The following is an 8,408-nucleotide window of genomic DNA, read 5'->3' as shown; positions in this document are numbered from 1 at the left end:
GCGTTGGTACTAATTTTTATTCATAAACCCATATGTAAATTATGTTAACATGCTTTGTATATTCGATGCGAAGGATTCAGATCGATAAGATTCTTGTGTGTGTGTGTGTGTGTGTGTGTGTGTGTGTGTGTGTGTGTGTGTGTGTGTGTGTGTGTGTGTGTGTGTGAGCCTTCTTCGAAACCTCCAAACCTTAACAAGAAAATGGAACTTCTGAAAAACTGCTGAATCTTGTGAGGGAGAACACGTATCCAAATATAAAAGGAGGGCTCACAAAGATCCATCTGCCTAAGTTCGCACCGCAACGATTTGCTTTCATGGGGAGAGACTCTACTTCAATTCAAGAGAGCTTTTACTTCCCAAAATTTCTTGATTTCATATTATACTTCAATTACAAAAATTCGTTCAAAACTTTTCTCAAACCTAAGTAAATTATATTTTCAAACACAATCAAATTTTTGGTTGAAATTAAGTAAAATTAATGTTATTTTATATATAAGAGATCATTATTTTTCGAAATTACTTCTGATTGACGTTACAGTTTCAACGTTTTAAAAATCAATACGAATACTATTATTACATTGTCCTCCCCACCACACATACTAGAATCATGAATGTGCAAATTTTCACTTTTTTTTATCAGCTGGTTGGAGACCTTATTTTGCTATCTTAGTATTGCCTGAAACGCGAATGTGTATCCTAATGAAACATGTGTTGCGAAACATTTTATGAGAATAACTTCCATAGATAAACAGGATAGAATAAACATTCAAACGTCATTTCCCACGGTTTTTTTTTTTTTTCAAAAACATTGCAATTCATGCTCCTAACATGAGGGGGACTCATGTTAGGAGTGTTATCAAATCTTCAACAGATGCATAAACACTTATAGAATTTTCTTAATTATTATTTCTCAATTACTATCGGGTTGTTACATGTACTTAAAGTTATTTTATAAACACATAGTTAAACTCGTTATTAAACTAAATTTACGATATATTCAAAGCATTTTCCACAAGGAAGAAGATAACAAGACGCTAGCCTGGAACACATAAAATCGATCTAATATGTTTTTTTTAATTTTTCACTATGATTTAGCTGAAAAATCAATTCATGTGGCCCGAGAAATATTCCGCTCCAAGGGAGCCGCTCAACGATGTAAAGGATATAATTCGAAGTAAATAACCATAATGAGAAATTTTTTCGAGAGATACAGTAGGTTCTAATTTCTAACCTGAAATTATTTTACTCATTTTAAAATATTATATAATTTATTTTTATTTTAACAGAACACACCAAACACACAAACCATGTTTCATAATTATTTTTATCTTTTATACAGTAATACCCCGGAGTTACGCGATAGGTAGGACTGACGCTAAGTGCGTAAGTCAGGGTGCAATTTTGCGTACAAATGCATTAAATAGTGGTCAATTGGAGCCATTATTTCTGAAAAATGTCTTTTGAAAAAAAAATTACAATCAAAATGATGGTTTTCCTTCACGTAATTAAAAAAAAATCTCATTAACATTTTGAACTTGCTCCAAAGTATATGTGTAGTACATTATTTGGTGATACTTTGGTCTATCGAAAGAAATGAGATTCCTGTGTTAAAGAAGTTTAGTTTTGATATTATTTTTTGTGTTTCTTTATACAGTCAAACTTTTCCCAAGTCAAGTAAACTGTCGAAATTAATTGGAGTGGCGGGTCAGTGACTAGGTGCATTGTGAATAAATTCTAAATAGCATCATTTTAAACTCGGAGTATTAAATGCGACCAAACCATACTTTAAAAATACTTTATAAGGTGTGTTTCCAAATTAATTTAACAAAAACCTGGTAAAGTTTAGATCTGAAGCTGCTTCCCGTGTCCTACTTTTAGCACAATTAAAAATCAGCTCATCTCGGCTACATGTGATGTTCTAATTGAATCGACAATACATTTTTACTTGATTGCAACATCATAATTGAAATATTGTTTCTATCTCAGCTACACTCGTGTGCGAAATTAAGAGAATTTGCACATTGTGTCTATTTTCATAAAAAGTACTGAACCAAAGGTACTAATAATGCCACCGAAGAAGTATGTCAATACGTAAGCGTACACGTGGGCGAAGCTGTGACCATGGAGGGGAATGATAAGGGCAAGAGGCGTTTTCCACGATTCGTGTGCTCGTACTCCTCGGTGACATTCGCTATGTTTCTCGCAAGAGTTTGGTAAATTTTATAAGCTATCAGGTAAAATGAGTAGCCATAAACGTATGGATGACGGAATGAGATGGAGAATCGACGGTAGATTGGAGGCAGGGCAATCACAAGTGCAGGTGGCTACAGAGCTAGATGTTACGCCCAGTGTCGTCTGCAATTTGTGGAAACAGTTTCAAAGCACTGGGTCCATATCGAGAAGACCTGGCCAAGGTCGTCGAAGAGACACGACGACCAACGAGGATCGTTATTTGGCACTTTCAGCGCGGCGCCACAGGACTGCTACAGCATCATAGCTCTCACGTGAGCTGCATGCTGTCACTGGAACTCGAGTTTCACGGTTTATTGTTGCCCGAAGGCTTCATGAGAGAGGGCTTTATGCCAGAAGACCCGCTGTTTGCGTCCTGCTAACTGCAACGCGTTTAGCATGGTGCAGGCAACATCAGCCTTGGACCTTCATTGGAGCACCGTGCTCTTCACAGATGAGTCGAGATTCAGCCTGGACACTGATTCTCGACATACCCTCATCTTTAGAGAGTCTGGTACCCGATACCATCCCTCCCACATCAGCGAAATGGACCACTATGGTGATAGAGGTGTCATGGTCCGGGCAGGCATCATGTTGCACGGCCGCACACCCCTCCATGTGTTTGGCAGAGGGTCCGTGACTGCTAGGAGGTATAGAGAGGCGATCTTAGAACCCTATGTTCGACTTCTCAGGGACGCAGTTAGCCCTCGGTTTCTGTTCATAGACTACAACGCTCGTCCACATCAGGCTCACCTGGTTAATGATTATCTGGAAAAAGAGGATATTCGGCGTATGGATTGGCCAGCCAGATCTCCTGACCTAAACCCTATAGAACATGTCTGGGACGCTCTTGGGAGGGCAATTGCACCTCGCCATCCCCCTCCGAGAACCATCCCGAAACTAAAAATTGCGTTGCTGCAGGAGTAGGACCGATTGCCACAGGGACTCCAACTGCCTCGAGTCCAGTATGCCGTCACGCTGTGCAACCTGTCTGACCGTGAGAGGGAACCATATCCCATATTAGACTCATTTTCGGTTCGATTTCGCAACGTGGATTTTGGACATCCCTGCAATGATGAGCATTACTGACAATCATGCGTGCGTACTATGACTTTTTTATGGTACATCTCTTTCTCTGTTATAACTGTGTATTCGTGCCAAATTTCATTAAAATCTGTCCACTAGTTTTTCAGAAATTCGGCATAATGTGCTAATTCTCTTAATTTTGCACACGAGTGTATAATGGCGTAACGTGCAACATTTACGAAATGTACTGAATTCAAGGGCCAATCACTTTTTCACAGAAAATCGTATAAGTCGTGGTGTGACCATAATCTAAAATTTTGCTTATTTGAAAAAAATCGAATGATATGTATGGAATTTATCAATAGATGAAGTATACAGGGTGATTACTTGGTTCTCCTTGCCGCATTTTACTGGCGAACCGTTGATCCTAGAGGCATATTTCCAATTCAAGAAAGTATCCAAATAACGTGTAGAACTCAGATACGTCATTCATGTTGAAAGGGGTTGTATAGTTAGTAAAATATAGAAATTAACTTTTTATACAGAGGTACCCTGTGCTCCAAAAACAAATTAGAAAGTTGTTGCCCTTTCTTTCCTTATGCCAACAAAAATAAAATTCCAGAAATAAAAACAGAGTAATGGGTAAAACCGCATAAATGAGGGTAAAAAGCGTTTTCCGTTAGTTTTTTTACTGTTTTTTCCCAACTTTTCTCCCTTTTCCGATTCAAATATCCCAGTTTGTTGGCATCAAGAGAGACAGCGCAAAAACTTTTTATTTGAGTTTTCGAGCACAGGTTGTCCGTATAAAAAGTTAATTTTTTTTTTATAACTATCCAACCCCTTGCAACATGAATGATGTATCTGAGTTCTACAGGGTTAGACATAATTATAAGACACTACGAATATTCACGAAAAAAGCGGAAAGAATATTTCCGCAATAATGGAACTTGAATGCATGCGTCCGTCATGTTGTTTACAATTGTGAGTGAAATTACAAGGACGTCCGAGAAATAAATTTTGATATTTTAATATTTTTGTAAATTCCAGTAAGAAATTAGGACAGAAATATAAGATATTTTCATTCCCACCATTTTACAGTAGCAGTAGTGTAGCATTGCGTTACTTTATGCAAATCCTTTATATTTTTTACGTCACTGTGTGGATAGCAAACAAATAAAAATATACCCTCCTTAAAACTACCCCATCAGTAGAAAAAATGCCACGGGGTACAGATCTGTAAGAAAGTGAAATTTGGATATTGCATGGCACCAGCGATGTGCCGTCATAAATTTTTTAGATCGTGAAATATGTGGCTTTGTAAAAAACACGATCTGGGTGCAACCCATGCTTGTCTGCCCAATCAAAGCGCAATGTTTGTGCTCTAGTAGTAACGAGAAAAGTTTTACCCAAAAATATCAAATCTGCCTTACAACTGCAGTGCTTACAGCAAACAATTTTGCAAGGGTTTTAAGTTCTACAAGTAACATGAAACTCATGAAAAAAAATGAAAATACCTTCATTAACTTTGAAGCACAAACAGAATCGTTTGACTCTCGCAAAACATACCGTGCCTTGGACTCATCAGTGGTATTCTGCTCTGCTCTCCGAATAAAAAAAATTCAATTTTGATGGTCCAGATGGTTTTCATTCATATTGGCATGATTTGAGATCTGCAACGTCGCAGCTAATAAACCGTCAAATGGGTGGTGGTTGAGTGATGGTTTGGAGACCATTTTCTGCGTAACAGGAAAGACATGTACTTTTTCTACCGTCAAAAGAATCAATTCAAAAAACTATTTAGAACTTTTGCATGATAAACTTGGTATACAGGGTGTTCCGTTAATCGACCGATAAACTCAGAGGGTTGTTAGTAGACAAAAAGTCGTTCGGGGTCAAAAATCGAACGGGGATAGTCGTCTCGGTTAGGACTTGTACCTTCTCGATGTAGAAGGGTACATCTTTTCACTATTCAGACCATTCCAGACCGCCGTGTGCTGAACATCGAGTTCAGCTTGAACCGCTCGGGTACTTGTCGACGGGAATCGGTAAACCGTTGCAGCACGGTTTCTTCCATTTGAGGAGTGCGTACATTGCGCAGTCTGCCTGCATCATGAATGGAAGGTTCCCGTCTCCTGTAGTAGTCGGTCGCTCGTGGCGAAGGTAGTATGGTGCGGACAACGCCTCAGCGGATATTGCTGTTGGTAACATACGCTGTGCTAAGCGCCCATTGCCATCTGCTCGACCGTAAATTAGATGCATATCAGCGTATTCCTCGTTCGTGCAGTCAACCACCACGATACTCATTGAAACAGACAACTAACTGCTACACGTATTTACTACCGCAATAGCACTAATTTACGTCGTCCGCAGATCGTGATCCTACCCAGCGCATGCGTTTCGCGACGCTGCTTACGTCAGATATGGTAAGTGAAACCACGAACGCATTCAGCGATCAACTGGCATCCACTTTTCATCTCCTCTGGATTCAGAGAATACATGCGTTTTTCCCGATTTTCACACTCTCAACGTGGTTCGCGACACCATGTTCCATTGCAATTTTTGTTCCTCTTCATGCCTACTAACAATCCTCTGAGTTTGTTGGTCCATTAACAGAACACCCTGTATACAGTATAAAGAAGTTCTGTGAAGATTGCATATTCCTACAAGATAATGCATCAATTGAAGTGCCAGGCCGCGCAAGGCTTGCTCGAGTGACGTGGTGGTAAGATGCTCGTCTACCACCGTGAAGGTTGCTGTCCTGGTCCCGGGTTCGAACCCGAGGAAGGATATAGATACGATATTTTCCCTAACGAACTTGAGGCGATCACCAATAGACAGTAATTAATAGCAGCAAATTGCAATATAGTGATATGGCCAGAGTTGGTGTTTGGTGATGTTAGGTCACACAAAGCAGTGGTTCAAGCAAGAAAACATCGATGTCCTTTCTTGGCCTGCTCGTTCCTCTGACCTCAGCCCCATGGAAAACTTATGATGCATCCTTCTTTTCAGATCAGTATACGCAGGTAGGAGGCAAATTTTTTCCATCGAGCATCTAACTGCGCCATATCACAGGCTTGGAATGATGTCTCTTGTGACACTCTTACTGATTCGGTTGAATCCACGCTAAATCGAAGTTTTGCTTTGTTTAGCAACAGAGGTGGTTGTACAAAATATTGATTTTGAGTTTGGTAAATTTATATGTAATTTGTTTGAATTTTATTTCATTTTTCCCTCAAAAATCAGTGGATGTTTTATAATTTTGTCTATAATTTTTTTTCCATAAAATAATTTGAAAATCTCTTCTTTTTTTTTGAATTCCCGAAATTCGGTATAAACTTATTGACCGTCATAAAACAGCTTGAAATTTTTGATATTTTATATTTCGCTCCTTCTTGTGATTTCACTAAAATTTAAGAGTGCTTTATAATTATGCCTCGCACTGTACACGTTATTTGAATACTTTTTATAATTGGAAGTATGCCTTTAGGATCAACGGTCCGTCAGTAAAATGCGGCAAGGAGAATCAAGTAATCATCCTGTATATTACGCATTTAAAATGCACTGGAACTTCGATTAACGAGCTCAATTCGTTCGGTTAACGAGCTCAATTCGTTCCGTCAACGTGCTCGTTAACCGAATAGCTCGTTATGCGAATCAAACTTCCCTATAAGAAATAAAGGGAACTCGGATGATTCGTTCCACTATTAGTCATTCACATAAAAATTACTAACAAAAACGGCATTCAATCAATAATTATACATAATGCAATAAAACATGCATAATATAGATAACGCCATAAATAAACATACAATAGGATAATCTTTACAAATTAGCTTACTCTAAACGACGAGAAAGAGAGGAGCACTATCGTTTAGGATGATTTACAGACTCACTGTTGTTTGCTAACTTATTCTTTTTGCGTGAATTTCAAAAAGAACCTTATCCAATGACACTTGCTTTTGCTTCTTTTTTAGGATTTCTGGGAAATGGTATATTGCAGTGTTCTCGTTGGAGAGATTGTACATTGCTACAGCTTTATTTGGGTGGTTCTTTTCTATAGAGTTTTGCACAGATTCCCCCGCATTCTACACATTTCTACAATCTCATTTTATGTGAGGTACTCCTCCTTAGTTCTCTCTTCCTTAGACGAGATACCGTCCATGAATTCTTGCTGGTGCATGAAAAAGAAACCCATAACTTCAACTACCGTCAACTTCTAGACATTTTTCACCAATAGTTCTTGAATGCCATCCTCATGCAGTCCATGGTCTTCCCCAAGCACAAAATCTCTTCCACAAGTAGTAGCTCTTGTTCATGAGGTAGCCCCCTTAAAATCACGTTAAATAATACAATCAACCCACAATTTGTTTTCCAAAAGCAGAATGTAAAAAAAAAACCCCTTCAAGCACACATACGCATTGTTACAATGCTACATGTATTTTCATGTCGTAAATATTCACACTCGCTCGTGTGTTAATTTTCCGACTGAGGCACGCTTACCGGAGACCGTAGGGAAGAATATTACCCTACATTACACTTACTAACACGTGTGTGGGAGAAAGCAAAAAATCATCAGCTCTGTTGTGATAACGTGAAAATAAATAAAGAAAGCGCAATATTTGCTCGTAATGCGAACAATCGCTCGTTAACCGAGTCAAAATTTATTCAAAAATTTTGCTCGTTAGTCGAACCGCTCGTTATACTGTTCCACTGTATATAGTGTCCCATAATCGACTGACGGTTTTCAAAATGAAATAGCAAGAAAACGGTGACAGATATTAGTCATTTTTGACTAACTCGGGAATTTCAGATACATTATTGATGTTGCAAGGTAATGTATAGTTATTAAAATAAAAAAACTAACTTTTTATACGGACACCCTGTGCCCAAAAAATACCCAATTGGAAAGTTGTTTCCCTTTCTCTCCTGATGCCAGCAAAAAAATTCACGTTTCTGATTCAATATTCGCAGAGATATTGGAATTCAAAAATCGGAGGAACGTTGGGAAAGAAGTGTTGTCAGTTAGTTTTTGCTGTGTTCTTTTGCTTAATATGCGTTCTAATACTTTAATATGCGTCTTTATGAAAGTAAATAAATCATGGATCCTGTGTACATGAAATTCATGTTTAACTATAAAAGAAATAGTTGAGTTT

The sequence above is a fragment of the Pholcus phalangioides genome, unplaced genomic scaffold (genome assembly GCF_987345545.1).
Source record: "Pholcus phalangioides strain wild (caught in Gottingen) unplaced genomic scaffold, Ppha-v1.0 ptg000011l_1, whole genome shotgun sequence".
Classification (NCBI taxonomy): Eukaryota; Metazoa; Arthropoda; class Arachnida; order Araneae; family Pholcidae; genus Pholcus; species Pholcus phalangioides.
This window is presented reverse-complemented; position numbering follows the sequence as displayed.